At 38.9% G+C, this 27,362-nt stretch overlaps 1 protein-coding gene across 2 annotated transcripts in view; it reads left to right on the top strand.

The window, feature by feature from the left end:
* The window catches only part of LOC140202663 (protein Wnt-7b), an 89,733-nt gene that overhangs the window by 45,097 nt on the left and 17,274 nt on the right, over window positions 1–27,362 (top strand). The gene's annotated exons all lie outside the window — the stretch shown is intronic.

The raw sequence follows: 27,362 nt of genomic DNA, 5'->3' as shown, positions 1-27,362 counted from the left end.
GTCTGAGGCTTTGCCATCACTGGGGTGCTTGTTGCTGGAGTCTGGGATGCTTTGAGCTCACAGGTTAGGCCAGTTACATCTAAACCAGGAGAAGGCTGACAGCAGGTGGTGATTTGTAGATGGTTGTCCGTGCTGGCAGAACTCAGTCCTGGCTTTCTCTAACATTCGATTCTTCAAAATATTGGGACCACGCTTCTCCACAATGGAATGTGATATAATAAGGTTCTTACATTGCAGAGTAATGAACTACCTTCCTACCATTTCCCTATACATCCTCCAGTACTGAAGGCCCTTCTGCAGCTTAAGCCCTTAGAATGAGTGGTTTTGAGCTTCTGGACAGATTACTGCTATTTTCAAAAATGATTATAAATTATCTCAGTTGTCTCTGCAAATAGTCAAGCCTAGCAGGCATTTCTAATGCTTTAATGTTACCAGAAATGTCGTACAATTTTGCTGACTGTTTCTCCATTCATTTCAAGAAGCTCTGGCTCTCTGTCAGCATTTTCCTAGCCATGTGGCTAAGGTCAGAATCATTGGCTATGGAACAACAGAACTGGCAGCCCAACACTCTACTGTAAAAAGCTCAAGCAATTCACTGCTTTGACCAAATTACGTCGTCTTCCTCCTCTTTATAAGGATTTAACATTTAAAATACAATTGTAACAAAAGTAATTCATTAGTTAGCATGCCCATTAAAAGGACAGATAAGGAACCGGTTAAATAGCTTGCCAGTTACAAGAGTGAATACACGTGGAATATGCCAGTTTACTTTCTTCTCAGGCCACGGAGAAGACTCCTGCTGGAAACCAGAATGAAAAGATCAAAGGACATAGGAGCAGAATGAGGCCACTCAGCCCATTGAATCTGCTCCACCATTCGATCATGCCTGACATATTTTCCCTCTCAACCCCACTCTCCTGTAACCTTTGATGCCCCTACTCTTCAAGAACCTATCAAGCTCTGCATTAAATGTACCCAGTGACTTTGCTTCCGATGAAGGGTCTCAGCGCGAAACCTCAACTGTTTATTCCTTATCATAGATGCTGCCGAACTTGCTGTGTTCGTCCAGCATTTTTGCATGTGTTATGTCCTAATGCAAGAGGCTCTTTAAATAAAAGCATCTGAAGCTGATTTTTTAAAAAGTCTTCCTCTCCTTGCGGGTCAAAAGCAGCAAACGTGGAGAAACTATTGGCACAGACTTGATGGAACTGTTGACTGTTATTGCATTATGTGGTAATTGACCTTCAAGATCTGCTTGGAGCCACCAGCTGTTGTCATTGCTGTATCAGTACCATTGAGTGACACCCGATATCTGTAGCCATGCTTCACAATGCCAGTACTTTGGTAAGGGAGCCAACAGGTTCTCATAATTTTTCAGATATCTTTCTCTTGTGAGCTTGAATGGTAATTAAACACACTATGGCTGATACAGTATTATGGAAGGCAGGCTATTTCCTGTCATATTCTGTGCATGCCAACATTGCTGAAAGCACTGGAAGCCAAATAATTAAATGTATTTAAGAAGCAGTTAGATATTGTTCTTCGGGCTCAAGGGATCAAAGCACATGTGGAGCATGTAAAAACAAGGTACTGGATTTGGATGACCAGCGATAACTATATTAGCTTGCAGAGCAGGTTGGATAGGCTATTCCCATTTTCTGTTTCTCTGTAGCAGTATGAACTGTGAAGTACAGAGTAACTGCTGGGGAGTCACAGGGCACATTTGTTCATGAGGCACCCCTTTTACTTCTTTTCTCTATTGATTATCACAAAACTAGTATTTTTGTATAAAGTGCCAGGAGCTGTAGACAATTAAATGTCTACAATTTCTATAACGTACAGAATTAACCAAATTGCTCAAAATGCCCGCTAGGAAGAGGGAAATCATCTGCACGAAAAGGAAAATGGCTAACAGTTTTACTTACTACATTTGATAACTTCAGTTATGCTCTGAACACCCATGTCTTATTCTACATTGTGCATGGAATATAACCCCTCTGTTATCCTCAGTTACTCTCAATCAATAAACTTCTAACAATAATAAATGAGGCCAATTGGTCCTCACTTCTCCACTAGCTCTGGAGGAGTTCTGTTTACTCTTTCTTTACTTCCCTGTCTGTTTCTTTTTGCCTAATATATTCCTGGGTCTTTGCGATTACTGTGTGACTCTTTCTGGTCTCCCTTTTATCCTCTATTTTGAGGACTTTTTATGTTGCCCAAATATCTCCATGGTTTCATTAGATTCCATGGGATGCAATCCTGTTTCTCAAGTATGGGCTTTAGCTTTGTTAGCTAGGTGGTAACCTCTCATTCTTCCATTATCTTCAATGGAATATCCTGAACCAGCATTGCCAATGACACATTGTAAAGATCCTCAATCTAATCTTTTGTAACCTCCATACTGCACAATCTCAGTATCCTGTTGCCTGCCTTGCAGTAGTTTCTTCCTGTTGTAAAGTAAGTGATGGTGTATGGCTGAAAGACATAGCTCCACCTAGCTGTTGCAATGTGTTTCTCTTCGTTACACTTCACACTTCTGTCTTGAGGATATCTAGCCTTCTTTGCTTTGCGGCTTCACTCAACTGTTCTAATGAGTAACCACGCTGTAGTAATTAATGTTCCATTAAATATAATCTGAATATAAGGCTGTTAGGGTTAAGCTTATTTCTTTGTTCAGCTGGCTCTTCCAACACAAACAGCCCTGACTGTTCTTTTATTTTTACAGGCCTTAGTTTGTTTGAATACATAAGTAACATTATAGACCCTCGATTATCTCCATTCAACCTAAAATTATCATGTATCTCTAAGTCTATGTTTTATTCCTCAAGCCCCTTATTATCTTAGTAGCTTTATTTTGCAGCTCAGCTAAATCACATCTGTGGTGTAAGTTCCAAGTCTGCACACATTTCTTTCAGTTGGATCTGACCAATGCTCCATATAATTGTGCATACATAACTTTGACTTACATATATTTATTTTCGCAACCCAACATCTTTTATGTTGTTTTGCCACCTGCCAGATATTGACGATCTATTCAGAGATTTATTATGAATCTAAGATTATTTTCCTACCTTAATTAGTATTCTCCACTAATGGTGTAACCATTCTGCAGTTTCTTAATATCCAAGTCCATTTTACCTTTCTAGATTAAATTAACATTTCCAAATGTCTGCCCATTTCTTTAAACAAAATAGTTTTCTTTCCAAACTCTGCAGTAGTGATTACATTTGCTATTTTAGTTATCTGTATATTTTGAGACATATTTGCTCACAGGTTACTAATAAATTACAGAAATACAAGTTAAAGCACTGAGTACTGTGGGGCTCCACTTATCACACCTTTCTGTCCAGATCACTTCCCATTTACAAATACACTCTGTTCTCTTTTACTCAGCCAATTTTCAATCTACTTTGGTATGCTTCCACCAATTACACAAGCACAGATTTTGTCCAGTTTTCAGTGAGGTATAATACCAAAAAGATTATAAAAATCCAAATGTTTGCATTTTTCACACATCCAGATTTCTTGTTACTTTATTAAGAAAAAATCTTCGTTTGGAATCACTTGGCTTTGCTTTTGAGAATGTCTACTTATTCTCTTTTTTAATAAACTTAATAGCTTTTGAAGGATGTCGGGGTGGAGATATGTCTTTACCAAAGGAGGTGTAAGGTGCTGCTTCCCTCCACTAGCCTGCAGGTCACCCGTGGGCAAGGTGTAGCACCCGCCTAGCCACCTCCCCCCCCCCCCCCCCCGCCCTGCCCAATGTCATGGGAGCAGGTGGTGGATGATCTAATCAGCAACCGGTGCATATCAGAAGTCCTGGTTATGCAACTGGTGTCAGGCAGACAATTGCTAAAGACTCTTGATAATGGCTGGGGTCATCTGTCTTGTAAAGACACTGCCCAGAAGAAGGCAATAGCAATCCACTTATGCAAAAAAAGATGTGCCAAGAACAATCATGGTCATAGAAAGTATGGTCATGACCACGCCATACGACATGTCACATAACAAATGAATGAACTAGTTTTTGACGATTAATACCACAGTTCTTTTTTCAAGTAAACCATACTTTTAATAAATGTCTGGTAATATATAGTTCTATAGTTAATCCTAAATATATCCACTGGTAGCGATGTTCACTTTTCATTTTATTATTGTAAAATTCTTTTTGTAAATATTATTTAAAACATTTCTTGAATGTAAAGCAACATTAGTACATTGAATGACCTCAAGCTCCTGTCTCACTACTCTCCCCTCCCCCTTTCTACTGGTTCTCTCCCCTCTCCACACAGTCCTGATGTAACGATTTGACCCAATATGTCGACGATTCTATACAGTGGCGCTAGGAAGTTTGTGAACCCTGTAGAATTTTCTCCATTTCTGCATGAATATGACCTAAAATGTGATCAGGTTTTCATGTAAATCCTAAGACTAGATAAAGAGAACCCAATTAAATAACACAAAAACAATATACTTGTTCATTTATTAATTGAGAAAAATGATCCAATTTACATGTATTTGTTGGAAAAAGTATGTGAACCTGTGGGATAATGCCTTCTACAAAAGCTGTTTGGAGTCAGGTGTTTTGATCAATGAGATGAAATTGGAGGTGTGGGTAGTAGAGGTGCCCTGCCCTATAAAAGAGACACACAAAGTCAGGTTACTGACAGAGCCTGCTCTTCTCAGGAAAGATGTGCACCATGCCCTGATCAAAACAACTTTCAGAGGACCTTAGAAGAAGAATTGTAGAAATATATGAAGCTGGAAAGGTCTACAAAAGCATTCTAAAGACCTGAGTGTTCATCAGTCCACAGTGAGAGAAATTGTCTACAAATGGAGGAAATTCAGTACTCTTTTACTCTCCCTTGTGGACATCCTGCAAAGTTCACAGCAAGATCACAACGTGCAGTGCTGAAGAAATTGATAAACAACCCAAGGGTAACAGCAAAAGACCTTTAGAAATCTCTAGAACTTGCTAAGCTCTCTGTTCATGTGTCGACTATAAGAAAGCACTGAACAAGAATGGTGTTTATGGAAATACACCACAGAGGAAACCACTGCTCTCCAAACAAAACATTGCTGCATGTCTCAAGTCTGCAAAAGACCATCTGGATGTTCTACAACGCTTCTGGGACAATGATCTGAGGGCAGATGAGACAAAAGTTGAACTTTTTGGCTGAAATGCACACTGCTATGTTTGGAGGAAAAAGGGCACTGCACACCAACACCAAAACCTCACCCCAATTGTTAAGCATAGTGGAAGGAGCATCATGGTTTGGGGTTGCTTTGCTGCCTCAGGGCTTGGACAGTTTGCAATCATTGAGGGAACAATGAATTTTAAATTGTATCAAGAGATTTCACAGGGGAATGTCAGGGTGCAGTCCATCACCTGAAGCTTAACAGAAGCTGGATAATGCAACAAGACAATGATCCAAAAGACAAGAGTAAATCAACAACAGAATGGTTTAAAAAGAAGAAAGTTCATGTTTTGGAATAGCTGAGTCAAAGTCCTTACCTTAATCCTATAGAAGTGTTGTGGAAGAACCTGAAGCAAGCAGTTCATGCAAGGAAGCCCACCAACATCCCAGAATTGAAGCAGTTTTGTAAGGAGGAATGGACTAAAATTCCTCCAAGCCACTGTGCAGGACTGATCAACAGTTACTGGAAGTGTTTGGTTGAAGTTATTGCTGTACAAGGGGGTCACACCAGTTACTGAAAGCAAAGTTTCACATACCTTTTCCAACAAATACATGTAATATTTGATCATTTTTCACAATAAATAAATAAATAAATAAGTATAATGTTTTTTGTGTCATTTACTTAATTGGGTTCTCTTTCATTTCAAGACCTATGTGAAGATCTGATCACATTTTAGGTCATATTTATGCAGAATTAGAGAAAATTCTACAGGGTTCACAAACTTTCTAGCACTACTGTAAATGCTGCTTGACTTGCTGAATTTCTCCAGCGTGTTGTTTGTTGCTCCATATTCCCGCAAGTGCATTTTGTTATTTCTCATTTTGAATGTAAACTTTGCTTCGGTTTCAATTATCTGTTGTATCTGTAAATATTAAAACTAAAAACCTGATTAACATTTCTCTCTCACTTTGTTCCTGTTTCTGTAATCAGTGATGATATCAGAGATCATACTTTTCTTGATTTGTCCAAACTACTTATTTTTCTATTTTAATTGATTTTGTTCCTCTTATATAATATACGTTCTTTTTTTTGGATTACAACCCTTTAACACTCTCTGAATTTTCCCTTATGCTACCTGCATCTCCAGTCATTTTACAATATTGGAGATACTTCCTTTTATCTCAAATGATTCCTTTCATAACATTTAATGGAAACACGGTCCATTTCTATTCTTTCTATAAGAAAGCTCATTGTGTCTACATCCCCAGGAAGCTAAAGAAACTTGGCATGTCCCCCATCGGCCCTCAGCAGTTTTCATTGATCCACCACAGGAAATATCCTATCTGGTTCCATCACAGTTTGGTATGGCAACTGCTCTGCCAAGACCACAAGAAACTGCAGAGAGCTGTGGATGCATCTCAGCACATCACAAAATCCAGCCTTCACTCTATGGACTCTGTCTGTATTTCTTGAAATGTCAGTAAAGCAGCCAGCATAAGCAAAGACCCCACCCCAGCCTGGACACTCTCTCTTTTCCCTCCTTCCATTGGGCGGAAGATAGAAAAGACTGAAATAGGCTCAGTGATGGCGTCTATCCTGCTGTTACAGAACTATTGATTGGTTCTCTAGTAGGACAAGTGGGCTCTTGTCCTCGCAATCTTGCTCATGAGGACTTTGTACCTTCTTATGTACATGTATTGCACTTTCTCTGTAGCTGTTAGGTTTTATTCTGCATCCTGTTATTCTTTGACCCTGTACAACCTCTGTACTATGTAATGAATTGATCTGTATGTATGGATGGTATGCAAGGCAAGCTTTTTATTTGTACCTTGGTACATATAACAATAATAAATCAATTCTAATTCTTCTGTACTTCCTTCCTGACGGTAATAATGAGAAGAGGGCATGTCCTGGGTGATGCAGGCCCCTTAATAATGGATGCTGACTTTCTGATGCATCGCTCCTTGAAGATGTGTTGGATACTACAGAGGCTAGTACCCAAGATGGAGCTGACCAGAAGAGATGCAAGAAGCTGTGTTTAACCTGGAATCATATCGTTGATAGCAACAATGCTGGAGACTGAGTGTACGGGAAGGCTGGTGGGTAGAGGATGAAGATCTCTTTGCTGAGAGATATTGTGGTGAAGCATGAAATTCTCTTCGACTGGACATTTTCGGAAACACCATTTATATACTAATACTGACAGAAGCTGTAGCATTTTACTGGACACCAAGATACATACAGTTTGGGTATGTTTGCACAGCTGATATCACAAAGCATTTACAATCGATGGATTACTTTTGATGTGCAGTTATTATAATGTATATAGAGACCTACAGTAAGCTACTTGCCTAAAACAGGAGTTCCCAACCTTCTATATGTCATGGTCTCTTATCATTAACTGAGAGTTCCACGGACCCCAGGTTGGGAAACCCTGCCCTATAGCTTAGTCTCACCAGGAGTTTATGTATAAATAAGAAAAATGTTTAGTTTTTAGAGTGCTCAGCTTTGCTTAGGTATACATGTAAATATGTAGTGGGACTAAAACCCACAACAGCCTGACTTGGGTGAACATTTATTTTCATGGTGTAGGAGTTCAAATAACAGAAGTTTATCTCTGGGTATCTCTAATGGAGGATTTCTGACTTCGAAGATAATCATCGGACTTTTCAGTGACCTAACAAATACTTCAAAATATATTCATATTTTCTTCAGATAGAAAGGCCATTTGGTCCATCATGCTAGCTCTCATTCCTCCACTTACTTTCAGGTAACTGAATCTCACTTGCATACCCATCAACTTCCCTGATTCGCTTACCACACATTTAAACTAGAGGAAATTTACAGGCGCTAAATTACTAATGAAGCAGCTCATCATAAGGATCCAAGGGGAAAGGATAATATCAGGGGCACCAGCACAGGGAGAATGGGTAAATTCCACATGGGCTGCACCAGAGATCAGTATCAAGCCAGGGTCATTGGAGCTGGGAGGCAGCAGTATCATTTGCTCTTGCACTGTGCCACCCTGACAGGTTCACAAAGGCATTAAAACTTTTGTAGGTGGCTCTTTATTAAACTTAACATGGGAAAGAGAAGTAAGAGCAGGGCTTTTCTTAAATAGTAACATCACATTTGCTACTCTCCAGTTCGTAAGCATAATTCCATTATCTGTAGATTTTTTTAAACATGACTACCTGGGCTTTCATTTTCTCTGTTTTCCACAATTTCTGCTACACCCATGGCTTTGCAGTATTTCTGGCAAGGGAGACTGCTTGTTTACCGCTGCTGAGATCGCTCTGCTATGGAGAGGGGAGACTGCCTTTTATTACTGCTGAAAGCATTCTGTTATGAAGAGGGGAGACTGCCTTTTTAATGCTGCTGAGATCACTCTGCTACGGAGAGGGAGAATGTTGCCTAGGTTTTCTGCGTTTTGGATGTGGACTTGGACTATGGACTTTTTATCAGTCTTAATGTTTTTTGTATTCTGTGTTTCTTGCCTGATCTTTCTCAGTTGTTTTTGTGTGGGGGGAAGGGGACTTGGTGTCGATGTGCCTGTTCTGTTTTTGTTAATTTTTTTGGGTGGTGAGGGAATATTTGGGGGTTGATGATTGTGCTGCTGTTCTTTTCTTTCTTGGTTTCATGGCTATCTGGAGAAGAAGAATTTCTGAGTTGTATACTTTGATAATAAATGAACCTCTGAACCTTTGGAAGCTCCTCAGGGATGAATACATTATTAAAGGCATCTGAATCAAAACACTTGCTCTGAAATCCCTTTAATGATGAAGAACGGTAGAGTTTTAGATTTAATGGAAACAAGAGATAGGAATTAAGTGCATAAAATGAAAGGGAGTTAAAAGTTTAGCTCTGATCTAACTGAATAGTAGAGAAGGCACAAAGAGATGAATGGCCTTTTGCTGTTTCACCTCCTTATGCTATGCTCTAATGCTTCTAATACTCTGAAGGACCAATTATCTGATTTTTCATCTCTATTTTTCTATTTCTATGAACTGCTGAGTTTTCTTAGAATTTCATTTAGTTTCTATCTATTCATGTGATAAGATGTCATCTGTGATTATACTTAAAGTGATGCAGTAAAGGCAGCTGGTTCTTGAGGGGATGCAACTGAGGAATTGAAAGCTTTGAAAGAGTCAGAATGAGTAAGTAGAAACATTTGGTGAATTAATGATAAGTGCCCTAGACAGCAAGAGGACTACTTGCATCATTATCATTTGCTACTGAGGTAGAAACATAGATATAATTCATATGAAATTGAACAAGGTATTTCAAAAGAAAAAGTCTAAGAAAAAAAGGACAATGGGTTTGCAGAAAATAGCTCCAGATTTAAGGATACCATTGGTTTTAAAGCTCGCACCAGCACAGTTGCGATAGATTAAATAGTCTCTGGGCTGTAATTTTAATAGTCTTGTAACTCACTTCAAGGCCTCTAATTATAATGCAAATTCCAGCCTGTATCACACTGACACATATTAGAACTTCAAATTAAGAATGCCTGAATACCTTTATTATTAAATTTACCAACATTTGGATAAATATTATGATGCTACATGGCAAAATACCTAAACATAAACATATATCTGATTCATTTAATCATATTCTAGCTTCCTGCTCAGTGCTGGGAGTCTATTATGTTATGAATAAACTATTAGAGCTCTTTGATCCAAAAACAGCTTGGCTACCTAAAATTATTCTAGACGTGAAGCTGAAATTTAAATTCAGATGTGCACAATTCTGAAAAAATAAACCACCCACATCCCTCTTTCGCATTTCAACCTTTAATCATCTTCGCTATCCGATCAATTAATTGGAGAAAGTTGGTCACTGAGGGATTAGCCCACGTTTCTTTGAACTGTTGAAGTTTGTGCAGAATGTTTGTGCTAGGATCTCATTATCACAACTAGAGTGACTATAGATTTTGGCCATCTCATGGTGGTCTTTATGCTGATGATTCTCAAAAGCTTAGTAGATGCCAGCACCGGTTGTAGCTTCCCAGCAATAATTGAATCCACACATGCAAAGTTGAAAGGAAGGTAGTTTTTGACGACAAATGGTAAAGGAAATCTTGCACCATCAGACAGCCTTGCAGATGATGATGGCTGTCCACGGTAGTCGGAGACTCTCTTGTTTCCGAGAGTTGGAACTCAAAACACATGTGGATGAGATGGAAATGAGGTGAGGTGTCTTCTATCAGCACAGAGGCAGGAAACTATCTAATATGATCCAGCATCAGTAGGAGACGTCTACAACAGAAGTGAATGCCAGTAAAGCTGAAAACACCATCCAGTCCACACAAGTGGGCAAGATGAGTGAATTATCTGCAGTCTCATTCTTTCCCAGATTGTTGGACGGATGCATATGCTGCTCACTAAAATGGATGTCCATTACTTCACCACCAACTGTCCTTAACAAACACGATTCATTTGTAGCATTCATATGTCCCACCATACCCACGCACAGTTATCACCACTGCAAGATTTAGTTTTGATTTAACTTAGGATTTTATTTTGCCCATTCCACACACTGCCATCACATCAGCCTTGCACTGCACAGCATGCTTCATTCCCCAGCACACAGAATCGGTCTTGGGTAGGTGGAGGTGGAAAAGGGTCCGGTCTGCTTCCAGCACCCCACTACTCCTGAAGGCAGAGAGACTATTAGATATTGATATGATTGGAGCTTTGGAACTACAGGCTATGCTCAGCCTGTAGATAATATCTGTCCTACAATCTGTCCTTTATTTTTTCCAAAAGCTGCAGGTGTAAAAACCCTACAATCCTTATTTCTCCACCTTACCCATCCACATAACAAGCTCCTGTGATTTTAGTTCCTTTCCAATATCCAACCCCCTCTCCACTGTACCTGGCCAGCTGAGGAGTAAGGAAGTGAGATGGAAGAGACCACTCTTCTTGTCACATGCAGCCACAACGCAGATACTGCCCATTGGTTGACTTAGACGCAGAATCTGCAAGTGGTGAATTGTCAGAAATGAACTGGCTGTTGACTACAGGAGGAACGGAGACAGGCTCACCCCTACCGAAATCAATGGATGTGGGGTTGAGAGGGTGAACAGCTTTAAGTTCCTCGGTATACATATCACTGAGGATCTCACTTGGTTTGTATATACTGGCTGTGTGGTGAAAAAAGCACAACAGCACCTCTTTCACCTCAGACGCTTGAAGAACTTTGGCATGAGACCCCAAATCCTAAGGACTTTCTACAGAGGCATTATTGAGAGCATCCTGACGGGCTGCATCACTGCCTGGTATGGGAACTGTAGAGCTCTGCAGAGAGTGGTGCGGACAGCCCAGAGCATCTGTGGATGTGAACTTCCCACTATTCAGGACATTTACAGCGACAGGTGTGTAAAAAGGGCCCGAAGGATCATTGGGGACCTGAGTCACCCCAACCACAAATTGTTCCAGCTGCTATCATCCGGGAAACGGTACCGCAGCATTAAAGCCAGGACCAACAGGCTCCGGGACAGCTTCTTCCAGGCCATCAGACTGATTAATTCAAGCTGACACATTTGTACTTCTGCTACATTGACTGTTCTGTTGTATATCTTACTGTACACACTATTAAAAATTACTATATTCAGACAGAGACATAACGTAAAAGATTTTTAGTCCTCATATATGTGAACGGTGTAAGAAATTAAGTCAATTCAATTGAATTCTTCTGCCTCAGTTCTTCAGAGAACTCAAAGGGCATTTCAGAGGGGCAGCAGCAGAGCAAGTCTGTGGAGCACGCAGAGTGAAATATTTGATATGATAGCTGGCCAACAGAGGTATGGGTGAAGTTTCCAGAAAGATGGAAAATGCATACTGAGCCTGGAGCCCACTCTTTTCCAGAAGACCCAACTGCCATGCAGCATCCAATGTGTGTGAAGTGGAAGCTCAGAATTAGGCGTGCAAGGGCAGAGGGCTGTCATTATGGCTGTTGTTAAACTGGGATTAGAGCAAGTCACAGTGGACTGCAACCAAGCCTCCAACAGATTACCACCCTTTACATGAGTCACTGTGGCTCATTTTGGCACACTTGCTAGTTAAATGCTGAAAATGAACTTGCATCTCCCAACTGCTCTGTTGTACTGCCCGATTTGCTGAGTGGTGTAAGTTGTGCTAAAGTGTGTACTTATGCTTCACAATTGAAATTTAGAAGCAAATCAGTGTTTGCATTTGTAAAAATACCAGCCCCTGCAGATAAACTTAGCCTCCTTACATCTGAACAGCCAATTTAAATGAATACATTTTTTTATTACACTTGTTCATATTGTTGACATAGTTAGCACCATACTCATTCTCATTCGTTCATCTATTTTACTCATGGCATCTCTAAAGTGACCACTGTACTTTATTTGATGCTGAAAGATGGACAGTTTTTGTTTAATTCTTATTACTACTATCAGGGAGGAAGACTCACACTTAATGTCATCAGATTACTGAATGGTCCATGAATGCAACCTATTCCTCTTTTGCGCTCTATCAGTAATTTTTTTTACATCTTGCACTGTACTGCCACCACAAAACAACAAATTTCACGACATAGGTTAATGGTAATAAACATAATCTGATTCAATGAGATATTGGTTCATTGTTGGCCAAACACGATTTCTGTAGAACACTTTAGTGAAAAAGAATTCACTCATTTCATTCTGTCTAAAATAATGCCAGCTTACCCTATACTCATTCACAGAAAATTTAGTGCCTGCAGTACATCAAGGCTATTCAGGAAAATATATAAAATTTTATGGAAAACTAGGGACTGCTGCCAGTGCTCTTCCCTCAACTAATCATAGGAGATTGATTTGTCATTCCTCTCAGTGAGAATCTGTGCAGCTTTTAACAGGTACAATCTCTATCAACTTCCACATGTCATATTAAAACACTTACATTGCACTGGACAACAACATTTTTTGAAAGTGTTGCTTCCTCAGAATTTTTTTTTGTTTATAGACCACTTGGAGCTGAACACAAATATAATGTCAGACTACTTGCATCATGTAGGGATTTGGAGAAACAAAGAAATTAACTTTTATTGAATATGATGTGTTTAATTACATTATGGTGCAGATATTTTGCAGTAGTTCAACTCAGCTAAAAATGTTTTGTTGATGATTTTCATGTGTACTCAGTGTCTGAGGCTTCCCGCTTAAGTGTCCAACAATAATCAACCAACATTGATGGATTCCAGTTGCCCTGGTACCATTTCTCCATGACCACAATGTTCTGGTGAAACCTTTCACCATGCTCACCACTGACAGCACCCAAGATTTGCTGGGAAAAATTCTAAATGAGAATACAGAAAATGAACCTTTGGTGACTTGTTGTACTTCATGGTTTTGTATGCTTGAAGCACGTTGTCAACCAGCTGCATGAAGTTTGGTGCTCTGTAGTTGCCAAGAAGATTTTCAACAACATCCTTGAATGCCTTCCATGTGATTTTCTCTTGTCCCACGAGAAGTTCTTTGAATTGCCTGTCATTGATGACCTGCTTGATTTGTGGACCAACAAAAATGTCTTCCTTGGCAGCAGTTATTTTGACTTGAATTAGGAATTGAAATAACAAATATAGACCATTTTAAATAAATGATGCATGATAGGGTAATTTCATGGTGACTTTCATGATCAGCAGTTCAAAATCCATAAGATACACCCAAAAGTATTGAGGAAGCAAACTCTTTGTTTTCCAGTGTAATCAGAATGAATTACTGGCATAAGGAATGCCTTTATTGGAGGTATCTCCAAAAAAAATCTAAAATTTATACCTTAAATATAGAAATGATTGGGGGTGTGTGTATGTGGGCGGGGGGGGGGGGTGGTGGTGGTGATGAGAAGTAATTTTTGAACATATGAAATATCTGTACTCTCCGATTTATCTTGATGCAATAAGTCTCAGTAAAGGCAAAGTTTAAGTCCACGACAACATTGGGACTTTACATAGCTCTGTGACATTTCCATTTACTGCTGTTGTTTGCTTTTTTATCATTGCTTTTATACCCATCACTTTGAAATTTGTAATTTTCATAACATTTTACCAATTTATTGGCATCAATTATCTTTATATTTACATTGTGAAATTCTCATAATATTCAATTAAATTATTTGTACGTGACATGCCCTCTACCAATTAACTCTGACTGCTCTTAATCAACCAAGCAGTTAACTTAATTTCTTTTTCTGTTATGGAGTCTACAGGTTTACAAAATAACTGTGGTATAACTGATTTATCAACTTAACACCTGGTTTGTATATTTTCCTTTCTTTACTCCATGCATAAAAAGAAATATTAATTTTTTTTTAAATTTTGATCATTTGGTGTTGCTCTTGGAAATAAAAGTTCAATGTGCTTTTCAAACAAATGGACGATCTACAATTTTGCACCTTGGGCAATGTTATCAGTGATGGTATCAGTATTGACAGTTATCTGTTGCCTGTGTTTACATTCCAGAATTATATGATGTCATAGTGAAAGATTTGCAGATTTTTAATTATGTTCCACATAGAAGCTACTTGTTTCCCCATTTGGAATTTGTACATATGATGGTGCATGTAAACAGCATCCAAAATTACTTATTTGTTTTGGTGTCTGAAATTGAGCTTCACTAGTGCTGTTCTCTAACATTTTAAAACAATAAACATTTCTGAGTTGTTTTTTCACTGAAGAACACAGTGGAAGATAAATAACAGGTGGAGTTCAATGCAGAAAAATATGAAGTGATTCACTTTGGACAGTCAAACTTGAAAGCAGATTACAGGGTAAAAGGCAAGATAGAGTGAAGAGGAACAGAGAGATCTTGGGGTTTACATCCATAGATCCCTCAAAGTTGCCGTCTAAGTTAATAGAATGGTTAAGAAAGTGTATGGTGTGTTGGCCTTTATTAGTTGGGATTTAAAGAGCCACGAGATAAAGTTGCAGCTCTATAAAACTCTGGTCATGCCACACTTGAAATATTGTGCTCATTTCTGGTTGCCTCCTTATAGGAAGGATGTGGAAGCCTTAGAGAGGGTGCAGAGGAGATTTACCATGATGCTGCCTGGATTGGAGAGTATGTCTTATGAGGATAGGTTGAGCAAGATTTTTCTCTTTGGAGAAGAGGAGGATGAGAGATGACTTGATAGTGGTGGACAAGATTATGAGAGGTATAGAAAGAGCGGACAGCCAACGTCTTTTTCCCAAGGCGTAAATGGCTAATATGAGGCAGAATAATGTTAAGGTGTTTGGAGGAAAGTATCTGGGTATATCAGAGGTAGGTTCTTTTTTACACAGAGAGTGGTAGGTGCGTGGAACATGCTGCTAGAAGTGATGACGGAGGCATATGCATTAGGGACATTTCAGAGGCTCTTAGATAGACACATGGATGAAAAAAAATGGAGGGCTAAGTGGGAGGGAAACATAAGATTGATCTTGGAGAAGGTTGAAGGGTTGGCAGAACATAGTGGGCCAATGGGCCTGTACTGTGCTGTAAATCTATGTTCTAAATCTTGCAAAAGTAATAGTAATCCAAATCCCAAATAAGAAGGGAGAATTGACACAGCATTGTTTGAAAAGAAAATACTTACACTAAAGGAGTGAATACAAAGCAGTTTAAGAAAAGGAAAAGGTGGTAATAAGAGAAAGAGGTCAGAGCTTGAATATTTGACTGCATTGTAATAACTCCTCTGGAGTTACAGCTACTGTTTAGGCTGTTGTTTACAGTTGCTATGAACACTTACACCTCCCCTGCTAGAAATCTGCAAGCTATAATCATCTCTGAGAATGATCACTTCCTGATCAGATCACTTCTGTCCATCTAGTTTACATATTACATAGGAGAGTTAAGGGCCAGGACTAAAGCATAAATATCTCCTTTTACCATTCATATCTGTTAGGTCTGGACTCTGTGATTCTAACTGCCCGGCCTCCTTCATTGGGCTTTACCTAAATTTCATTCATTGGAACTCTCCTCTTCATCCAGGAGTCCTGCACTTGATGACCTACACTAACTCCCTATTAACTAATGTGTTCAAGTTATACTTCTCACCCTTGTTTCTGATTCTAATTCTCAATGACTGAACATGTAACTTCTGCAATAGTGCTCACTCAGTATGTTCCCAAGCTGTTGAACGTACTCCTCAATAACTCAAATTTTGTCATTTGAAATAGTCTTTAAAAACAACCCTTTTGATAATGTGACCTAAAATCCCAAATTGGCCTGGTCAATTATTGCTTGATTATGCATCAATGGAGCCTTACGATGTTTTATTTCCTAAAACAGAAGTGTGCTATATGTAAGGAAATAGCTGTTTTAGTACTTCAGGGTTATCTCTATTAAGTACAGTCCTCTCCTGTATTAAGCCCAGCTGAATTATAGACAGTCTTAAGGAAGAAAAAGTGCCTATAATATTATTAAATTAAAAATTCCAATGTAGGTACATATGTTTGTTCATACAAACAGCAGAGCTACTTTGCTCTCTCTGCATTTAGTTATTATGCTTTCTTATCAGTCTCATGTGCTTTTGATGCCTTTCATCACAATACTGTGAAGGTACAGTTTCCATATCAAGTGATTTTGGTGTATTTTCTGACATGAACAAAATTGACTTATAGACATCTGCAAAAATGGAACCTGTTCATTACCTGTGTGACCTGCACCTCACAAGGCTAACCATTGTCCCTCAGCTCACTCTGCATCCTTGCATCATACGCAAGTACTTTGTTGTTTTATAACAGCACTTTTGCAGTGTTATGGACTATAACACATGCAACAAAATGAAAATTGCGTCTTTCAGCACTTAATAAATCAAGCAAATTCAAGTTAGGCTGAAAATATTATAGTGGCAGCCAATCCCCTTAAGGTGTTGTGGTAATTTTAATTGCATTGGAATGAGCATTTAGGAGAGAGCCAATCATAACATAGGATTGGCACAAATTTAGTTGAGTTTACAAGAATTCTGCTGAGAACAGGCTCGCTCTCCACTAAATTAATGTAAGATTCTATTGTCTAGTCAATTCAGTCACATCAGATTTGATCTCTTTGCTGTCATTCCTGTCTAATACTGAACGCATTACCATGGCAACACCAAGGAACTCTCCCATCAGAGAATGCTATTTCACAGGAATGACGGACTTCTCTCAATACCTGAAGAGACAAGTCCTTTAACAACATCATAATTTTCAAAACCTTCCTCCCAAGGAGGGTAATGGTACAGAAAGCCCCATTTTGTAAGATGATCTTTTAAAATAAGGTATTCAGCCTTAATTTATTACTTTTTGAAATTGACTCCAATTTCACAGTGGGGGGAAAAATCATCTGACATTCTTTTTGAAATGTGTGAACTGTTAATTTGTCCTTTGCTTGGTTGAAGTATCTTATTGGAGTCAAGAGATTGCAAAGTTCATTTTGATTCTACTGTCTCCATAATCTAGGTTAATGCTTCATTCCAAGTCTGACATAGGCCCACATTGCTGACAATGCTAGGCTTTTGGATTAGGTATTAAACCATAGTTTTCCAATCTCTTTGGTAGGCTTAATATATTTGTTTATTTTTCAATATTTAGCTTCTATTTCTGAGCACATGAAAGTAAACTGTACTGATGGAAGTTGTGAACATAGATAAACCAATAGATGCATATGCGCACATACCCTAAATAATATGTACCAGGAGAACATTTTTTTAGAAATGAGGATTTCTGTGAAATATGTCAATTCAATACTGGTGGAGCCCATGGAATTTTCAACTTGCAGGATTATAATCCTTAAATTTTGTTTGCTTCTTTTGAGAAATTGTGTTTGTACGTTAAAGTGTTGCACATTCTGCTGAAAGGGTCTGGTCAGTGAACTGAAATGTGTTCATGCCAATGTGTCTCTGAACTGCATGTTGGTAATAGTGACTACTCTGTGTTATTCCTCTCCACGCCTTGTCGTGCATTGGATGGCAGCCTTGTTGTTTCTTATTTTCTTTATTTTTTTTAACGAGGCCGAGTTGCTAGCTTGGCACTCAACTCAGCATGGGTGGAAGGTGTACAAGGAGCTGGCTGGATTTGAACCTGGGACCACTCACTTTGAAGTCCAGAGCTAATGCCACACCACCACCGGCTGGCTACTCTAGGCATTTTTCAGAAAATATTCACAGTGGGCTTGAATGAAGAATGTTCTTCAGTTAGGGGAAGGGGGATATTGGAAATACATTTGCACTGTATGTTTCCTGCAGTCTGGTGTCTTTTGAATGGTAGGTGAGAAAAATAGAATAATTATTGTGTCTGTTTGTTCACAGCATCAAATGCTGTAGATCAGGAACACTTCAGTAGAGTGGAGTGTAAAAGCACTATTTGCTGAAAATTCTGGGTAACTTTATGTGTGAACCTGGAGCAATAAAAGGTACAGGGTTGAAACTCCCCAATTTACATCAGTTGGAATCATACTGGCTGGCTTCTAAATCAGATTATAGTGGAATTATGGAAACAGGATCATTGAACATTACTTAATTTATACAGTCATATATTAAAGTAAGCACTGCTATTCTTTAGCTCAGTCATTACTTTGTAATGGTTAAGAATCCATATCAACTTAGGAAAACAGTCCTATGGAAATTAGAATCACTTGAACAGCAGGCCACTTTAATCATAATTATAATAGGTCCACTTTTTGCAATATTCTATTTTTACGATATATCATGATGTTAAAAATAAACAAAAAATGGTTAATCTTATCAGGTGTGGACTCCAGAAGGTTGCTTGCACGTGTGTGTGTGAGCATGCTTGTATGCTGGCTACACATTTGGATAATAGTGAAGCAGGGCAGAGATGCAACATTCCACAAGTGTTGCAAAAATATGCAAATTGTACATTGGATAAAGAAGATATCAGACAGTACCTTAAGACAGAATTATTTTATCTACTAACTGACCACAATCTTGACTATAAATATCCAGATGGATATATGGTAAGAAAAGGCTAAATCCAGCCCTGATTAGAAAAGTGAGTTGCACAAGGCAATTTAACTGAATGATTTGGATATTAAAATTCAAAGGCAGAGTATCGTTAATGATTTCTGAGATTAGACATAAAGATACCTGAGACTGGCCATGTCTATTTTTGTAACATTCCCAATTCACAACCCTAGAGTTTCTGATATCAGATTAGGGAAGCAAGAACAAAATGTCCAGTGAAATCTGGTAACTTGGCTCACAGGGTAAAAAGTGTCACTTTAGACAACTGTATCAGCAAACCCATGGGATAAAGCAGTACCTGCTAACCCATCACAATCATTCACTACCAAATGTGGGAGTAAAAACTTTGCATTATGTTCTTGCTGTACGACCTGGGGTGAATTATCTTTTACCTCTGAAAATCAGGTTGCCTTCAATACCAAGATCTTCACTCACTTGGATGTATGCTCTCAGAACAGGTTCAACCTCACACTTAATCTCTGTTCAGTGTGTCTAAATCACCTATTTCTAGGTGTCATCATACCTGGCAGCACCCTCATTTCTTTCTAGCAGTGGCTAGAATGAATAGAACAAGTCTCATCACATTGACTGTCCCATGCTCTGTATCCTCTGTGTCACTTGCCCTTGAGATAGGTTCAGCTAAGAATGCTGGCTACACCTATGAACTTACCTGGACAATACCAAATAAGTTGTATGATTCCATCCTCTCTCCATTCTTTGAGCTCAAGAAGTTTGTTATTGCTGTAGATATTTACTCTTTTCCCATAGTGTAGAAATGTACATTCTCCATTCTAAAGATCAAAGGAAATAGCTTCTTCTTGTGTCTAATATGAGTCTGTCTGTGCATGGATGTGCTATGGATCTGGCCTTTCTGCAAGATCACATCTCCAAGACCCTCTTGTTTTTGGAGCATCCATCTGCATTATCAGATCCTTCATATCAGCAAAGCTTACAACAACTCAGTTTCTGCTATCACTGTGCCTTTGGTCCATTTGGCCACTGGCTTTTGGGTCTCAAAGCAACACTTCTCTACATCCTAAGTAAAAACAGAAATGCTGGAAAAACTTAGTCACCCAAGTGCATCCATAGAAAGAGAAAGCATTTAACATTTTGGAATGGGTACACTAGTCAACATCCTTCTTGGTCAGTTCTCTGAGATGCTCTGGCATCTCACTTTGCTGGGCAGGGATTTGTAAATATTATCTGATAAATTCCAGAAAATGTAATAATGCTGTCACTGCTATTGGGATGTACATCCCTCTCATTGACCTGACTTTGGCTTGATCATTTCTGATGACCCATGAACTGCAACTTTCTTTCACCCAGCCTTGCTTCATCTCTAGTCACATCGGCTCATCAGGGTTTTCAGCTTCCAATCATCACCTATCTTTGCATTGTCACTGTTTCTGCTCTTAAAACTGATTCACCTGCAAAGGCCTTTACCCACTGAGACCTTCAAGTACAGTTTACTGAAATTCCTTTGGTTCTGTGCTGATTCTAAATAGTATAATTCTCCAATGGTATTGCTTGAAATGTATGTAGAAATGAACTATCATTAGGTTCTATGTGCCAGAACCTAAACAAAGCAAGTGTTTTTTCCTGAGTTAAACTTAACAAAACATCTTCTATCAGGTCCTCATCTGTTCTCCATTAACATCTCTTGATGCCTATAGCTCTTAGCTAAAGGCATGAAATCATCAAATCTTAGTTTGCCATACACCAAGCTAGATACCAAAGGATAGGCATATCTTCTGGGCATACCGTTTCTTAGTTAATCTCTTCAGCTTGGCTTTACATTCTTCATAGAGCCTCTAGAACACAATTTGGTGGGTGGACTACTTGCTGAGTCTAGTCAGGGTCTATATGGTATTTGTCTTCTACTTTTCCTGGTTCTTCAAAAACATCTAGAGATGCATCTGTTAGTTGAGTGGCTGAAGTGACCTCCATGATGGCATGCAATTCCTTTATCCATCCATTCTGCTGTATCTGGTTTACTCATGGCCTTCAGGAAAGTGCAGCTGTTTAGGAAAGCAGCCGCTATCTCCTTTTCAAAAGGAAGACTAGTGGTTTTGTCATCAATGCACAGGTCCCAAAAACTGGTCAATGTATTCCTACTAGACCAGTCAGAACCTGATTCCATGTGATGTAACTCTCTAAAACTATGGGTTCATCATCCTCAGACATCCTCCCTCAGCACAGTTCTTTTGCACATGAACAGCATTTTAATGCAGTGTCTTGGATAAAGGGGACATTATGCACTGTTCCAGAAATGCACTGACATGCCATTGGTGTAGATGTATCTAATGGATGCTCCTTCCACAAAATCAGTTTGGATTGGCACCACATTACCTTGTTGAGCTACTCTATCCTTGCATAGCTCACCTGATACATAGAGTTTTGTTATTCTCTTCTCTGTGTACTGTTTGTACAAATGATTGTCCAGTGCATATTTCATAGACTCTTTTCCAGTTGTATGATATTCTTACTGAGTTATTCATATTATTGTCTCCGCTACATGTAATGGCTAAACAACCTTGGTCATACTTTTCCTCTTCTGTCTTTTGTCTTATGCTTCACCACACGTTCTTCCTTCTGTTGGCTAACCAGTGTTCTAGCTTGGCTTTGGATCTTTAAACGTCTTCTACAGTTAACTCTGTCACATGGCTCCAGAATTCCACTAAGTAATTTAATGTCTGAATGCTATGGATCTTCAAAATTGTAATTACCTGCTAACAATCTAATTAAACTTCCAAATGATTCTTGCTGGTCTGGGTGGCGAGTGAAAAACCAGTAGTTCAACTGTTTCATTTCTATGAATAGACTAAGCTTGTAGTGCATCTATATATTTAAAAAGACATTTGATCATGCTGTTCAATGCTAATTCCATTCATGCTTTTTTCCCCCTGAAAATTCATCTTGAGTATTAAGCAAGATAGCAGTGTACGTTCCCTAGACCGATAACCTGCCTGGAAATCCAGTGGCTCAGGCACTTTATTTGTTCCATTGTGTACCCTCTCAATTGAATCACATAGCTCACTGTGAAACAGCTTACAGAGCCAGCTGGCATCCTTACAGTTGCTTTCTTTCTTTCAGTCTCATACCGGAACCTTTGCCCCCAAACCCTGTTGCAACACTAGCCAGCCATTAGTCACACGAAATAAAAGGGCCGACAGCAGTAAAGGAACAATGATTACTCATGGGCATACATATTAAAATGTGTATTCCTGACCCTTCTTAGCACTTGTTCAGAAGCCCAGAAAAACGGAAGAAGTGGCTATCAAACTTCTGATTTGATTCAACACATTTTCACTCCAATTTCTAGCTCTCATCACCAAGAAACAGTGGAGTGTTGTGGCATTAAAGAAAGGACAGAGAATATTGGCTGATTGTTTTTCCAGTGCCCAATGCTGAATAAACAGAATAAAAGAGAAAAGGCTGGAATTTTTTAGAAGGTCAGACAGCATCTCGAGAGAGATAAATAGAGTTAGTGATTCAGATCATTGACCCGAATGAGGAGAAAGTCTCTTCAACTAAACGTTGAAAGATCGAAGCCAGTGGGCTACACATGACTAGCTGTTATCTCTGAAGGAGTGTTTTGCTAGTTGATTCCCTGCATTGATGTCCTTAAACTATTGGTCCTTCAATCGAGTGAGACAAGTGCGTTCTACAAGGAACTTTTCTACTGAAGGCAGATGACCTTGTCTTTTGAAGCCATATTCAAAAATACTATTAATGAGAAAAGATTGATCATGACAAGAAAAGGCAAGTAGGCTATTATCAATCACTCAATCAGTCCTAAATACCAGGGTTTTACAACAATCATTCAAATAATTTCAGAGATTCATCGTTACCATTATATCAGAGGATATTTTTCAATCCTTAATTTTTCATCCTAATATCTGCTTTAAATATGCTGTTATTGATTTGAACTTATATTTCCTCAATTTCCTCTAATGATTTACTTTAAAATAACATTGCCAGATTTATCTTTTCCATTCCAGAAACTACCACATATATCCCTATATAATCATCCTGTAGGAACATTTTCTCTGGACTGAAAGGCCATATTTTATCTGTCATTCCTCGTAAATTGATCTTTAAAACCACAGAGCAGCCTCGTGAACTAACTTTTCTACTTGAATATTTCTCTTAGCCTTTGACAAGAGATGAACAAAGTTTTCAGCATGTGGCCCGGTTACAGTTTGGTCAGTACAGTCTGACCATGAAATTCTCTGAAATGAACCCCGTCATTGACATGGTTGATTGTTGCTGTGCAGTTGTTCGACATTTTGAATGTAACTCAACTAAAACTCTGGAATCTTTTACAAATTCACCATTGATGATTTCAACATCCTTCATGAAGTGAAAACACAACCAGAATAATTGGCCTGTTAATGAATAGATTCCCATTTGATTTACAAAATGGAAAGCAACTGCAGTGGTGTAAATTCAAAATTGAAAATGCTAAAAATACTCAGCAGCTGTGACAAATAACTATGGACAAAATAGTAAAGGGCATTTTCACAAGATGAGGTGCCAGTACTAGCAAGTTCTATTTGCTCTTCCATTGCTGCTCTAGGGCCTACTGAATGTTTCTAGCATTTAAGTTTTGTTGCCTACTTTCTTTATTGTTGTCCTGTGTCCAGAAGCATCAATAGATGTATGTACACAGTATTGTTACTTTTAAAGAAAGATGCTCCTGACTTATTTCACTATTTATAATGTTAGTTTTTTTGAACTGGATTTGGTGGTTGTGATGAAGCAAAGAGGGCAGTTTTTTACTAGCTTAAATCTGCTAAACTTAATAGCTGGAGACAACATTTAAATCCAAGCGGGAATCTGATGTTTTCCTGATGATTTGAAAGTCAGAATTCAGGGTATTTGATGCCATGCTAAAATTATCTGCTCAAAGAGGAGGTTTTTTTTTGTACAAACATAAAAATGTGCTGCACATTTTATGATGACTAGCCTTTTCTCCAGCCTGGCCAGGATTCCCCAACAGTTGAATGTAATTAGTATTCTCACAATGAAGTCTGGATGTCAGCAGGATAGTAAACATTATCTCATAGCTGGTATTTGCCTGTTCTTGTGAGAATTCTCCTTTTATACAGACCTTGTGTAACTCCAGACATATTGAAAGCTTTTCTTGAATTGGTGCCCCTAGGAGAAGATACAGTCAGGATATCTTTTGCAAGTCTAGTTTTGTGCTCTCTGTACCCAAGTCAAACCATGTAAGTTGGCGGAAAATTTCTCAGAGCCTATACCATTCTGGTGGAAGGAAAACCAGTTAAGGAAAAAGAAATAAGTGTTATAAACTGCAGAAAGTCATCAGAGCAGAAAGGATAGAGACAGAAAAACTGGGAGAATGGAGTGGAGTTCCTACAGGAAGTAGAGTGGGAAGAGGAATGACTGACATGGCTATGGGAGTCATTAGGCCTATAGTTCACGTATCCTGAGGTGGAAAGGTATGGAGGGTTTAGATATCTGTAGTGAAGAGGTGCTTGAGATCAGAAAACTAGAAAGTGGAGGAGGGTGACTCTGAGCTTCCAGTCACCTTTCACTTCAATTTTCTGTTCCCCTGCCATTCTGACTTCGGTTTTCGACCTTGTCCATTGTTTCAGCAACATCCAACATACCTCTCATCTACAGCGGTGCTAGGGAGTTTGTGAACCCTGTAGAATTTTCTCTGTTTCTGCATAAATATGAACTTAAATGTGATCAAATCTTTATGGATGTCCTGAAACTAGATAAAGAGAACCCAATTAAATAAATAGCACAAAAACATTGTACTTGTTCATTTATTTATCAAGAAAAATGATCCAATATTACATGTATTTGTTAGAAAAAGTATGTGAACCTCTGGGGTAATGCCTTCTACAAAAGCTATTTGGAGTCAGGTGTTCTGATCAATGAGATGAGATTGGAGGTGTGGGTAGTAGAGCTGCCTTGCCCGATAAAAAGGGCACACTAATTCAGGTTACTGACAGAGCCTGCTCGTCTCAAGAAAGATCTGTTAATGTGCACAATGCCTCGATCAAAACAACTTTCAGAGGACCTTAGAAGAAGAATTGCAGAGTTGCATGAAGCTGGAAAAGGCTACAAAAGCATTTCTAAAGACCGGAGTGCTCATCAGTCCACTGTAAGAGAAATTGCCTACAAATGGAGGAAATTCAGTACAGTTGCTACTCTCCCTCAGAGTAGACGTCCTACAAAGATCACACCAAGAGCACAACATGCAATGCTGTAGGAGGTGCAAAAGAACAGCAAAAGACCTGCAAAATCTCTGGAACTTGCCAAGGTCTCTGTTCATGTGTCGACTATAAGGAAGCACTGAACAAGAATGGTGTTCATGGAAGGACAACATGGAGGAAACCACTGCTCTCCAAACAAAACATTGCTGCATGTCTCAAGTCTGCAAAAGACCACCTAGATGTTCTACAATGCTTCTGGGACAATGATCTGAGGGCTGATGAGACAAAAGTTGAACTTTTTGGCAGAAATGCACATTGCTGTCTTTGGAGGGAAAGGAGCATTGAACATGAGCACCAAAACCTCATCCCAACTGTGAAGCATGGTGGAAGGAGCACCATGGCTTGGGGCTGCTTTGCTGCCTCATGGCCTGGACAGCTTACAATCACTGAGGAAACAATGAATTCAAAATCGTCTCAAGACACTTTACAGGAGAATGTCAGGGTAGCAGTTCGTCACCTGAAGCTTAATAGAAGCTGGATAATGCAACAAGACAATGATCCAAAAGACAAGAGTAAATCAACAACAAAATAGTTTAAAAATAAGAAAGTTTGTATCTTGGAATGGCTGAGTCAAATTCCTGACCTTAATCCCATAGAAATGTTGTGGAAGGACCTGAAGCAAGCAGTGCATGCAAAGAAGTCCACCAACATTCCAGAGTTGAAGCAGTTTTGTAAGGAGGAACGGCCTAAAATTCCTCCAGCCTATGTGCAGGACTGATCAACAGTTACCAGAAATGTTTGGTTGAAGTTATTGCTGTACAAGGGAGTCACACCAGTTACTGAAAGCAAAGGTTATCATACTTTTTCCAACAAATACACATAATATGGGATCATGTTTCTCAATAAGTAAATGAACAAGTATAATGTTTTTGTATTATGTACTTAATTGGGGTTCTCTTTATCTAGTTTATGGACTTATGTGAAGATCTGATCACATTTTAGGTCATATTTATGCAGAAATAGAGAAAGTTCTACAGGGTTCATAAACTTTCTATCACCATTGTATTTCAGCCATTTAGACTTAATAATGAGTTTAACAAATCAGGTAACTACTCTGTCTTTCTATTTCCACAAGTGACTATATTTTTTTCAATGATTTTTCTTTTTAATCACCAACTGCTCAGTTCTTAAGGTAGTTGTAACCTTGACAACTGTAATGTACAGCATCTTGGGGATGTTCCCTGCAACCTTCCTAGCTCTTCACCATGTGTAACTTAAAACACAATTTGTTTCTCACCTCTTCCCAGTATGACACAAGACATCAACTTTATTCCTCTTCCCACTGATGTGCCTCCATCCAGCATCTGCAGTTTTCTGCTCTGATCATTAACAGTGGACGGCCAACCAGGAGAGGCCACCTAAACATGACTGAAGTTATCAGTAATGATCAAAAAGTTGTAAATACATTTATTTTGGAATTTTTTGTGTTAAATCCCAACCTCTGAAGTTCCTCAATACACCGCCTATTTACCAACCTCCCCTCTTTAAGATTTAGCTCCTTGATCAAATGAATCAATATCTCCATATTTGGCTTAGACAGAGAACAAACTCATTCTGCCATTAAACATAACCCTGTGTGATCTCATCCCAACAGACCCTGATGTATATTTATTCTAGAATTTCTTCCTACTTTGAATAAACTCTTCTTGGGCTTCCAGCCAGGTACAGGTATCAATTATAAATGACATTTTAATGAAAAACTCTGCCATCTTCATCAGGGATGATGCTTGGGCGTGTCTAGTCCGGTGGTATTTATTCCCCCATAGTCTGTCCCTCCTGATTGGTTAGTCCTCATCCAATCAGGTTCCTGCTCTCCCACCTTGTTTACAACTGGATTCCAGTTCTTAGTTAGAGTGAGACTTCATCTTTGTTAAAATTCTTTTCCTCTAGTTTTATTTCAATGGCTTCCTTTACCAGATGATCCCAAAATCCATTGGCACAGCACAGTTGTTTATTGCCATCAAAGTCAATCCTATGGCCATTGCAAAAGCAATGTACTGCTAAAGCTGATTTCTCCGGGTAA

This window comes from Mobula birostris, chromosome 9, assembly GCF_030028105.1.
Source record: "Mobula birostris isolate sMobBir1 chromosome 9, sMobBir1.hap1, whole genome shotgun sequence".
Classification (NCBI taxonomy): domain Eukaryota; kingdom Metazoa; phylum Chordata; class Chondrichthyes; order Myliobatiformes; family Myliobatidae; genus Mobula; species Mobula birostris.
Note: the sequence above shows the minus strand (reverse complement) of the source record. Positions and strands in the feature narration are given on the sequence as shown.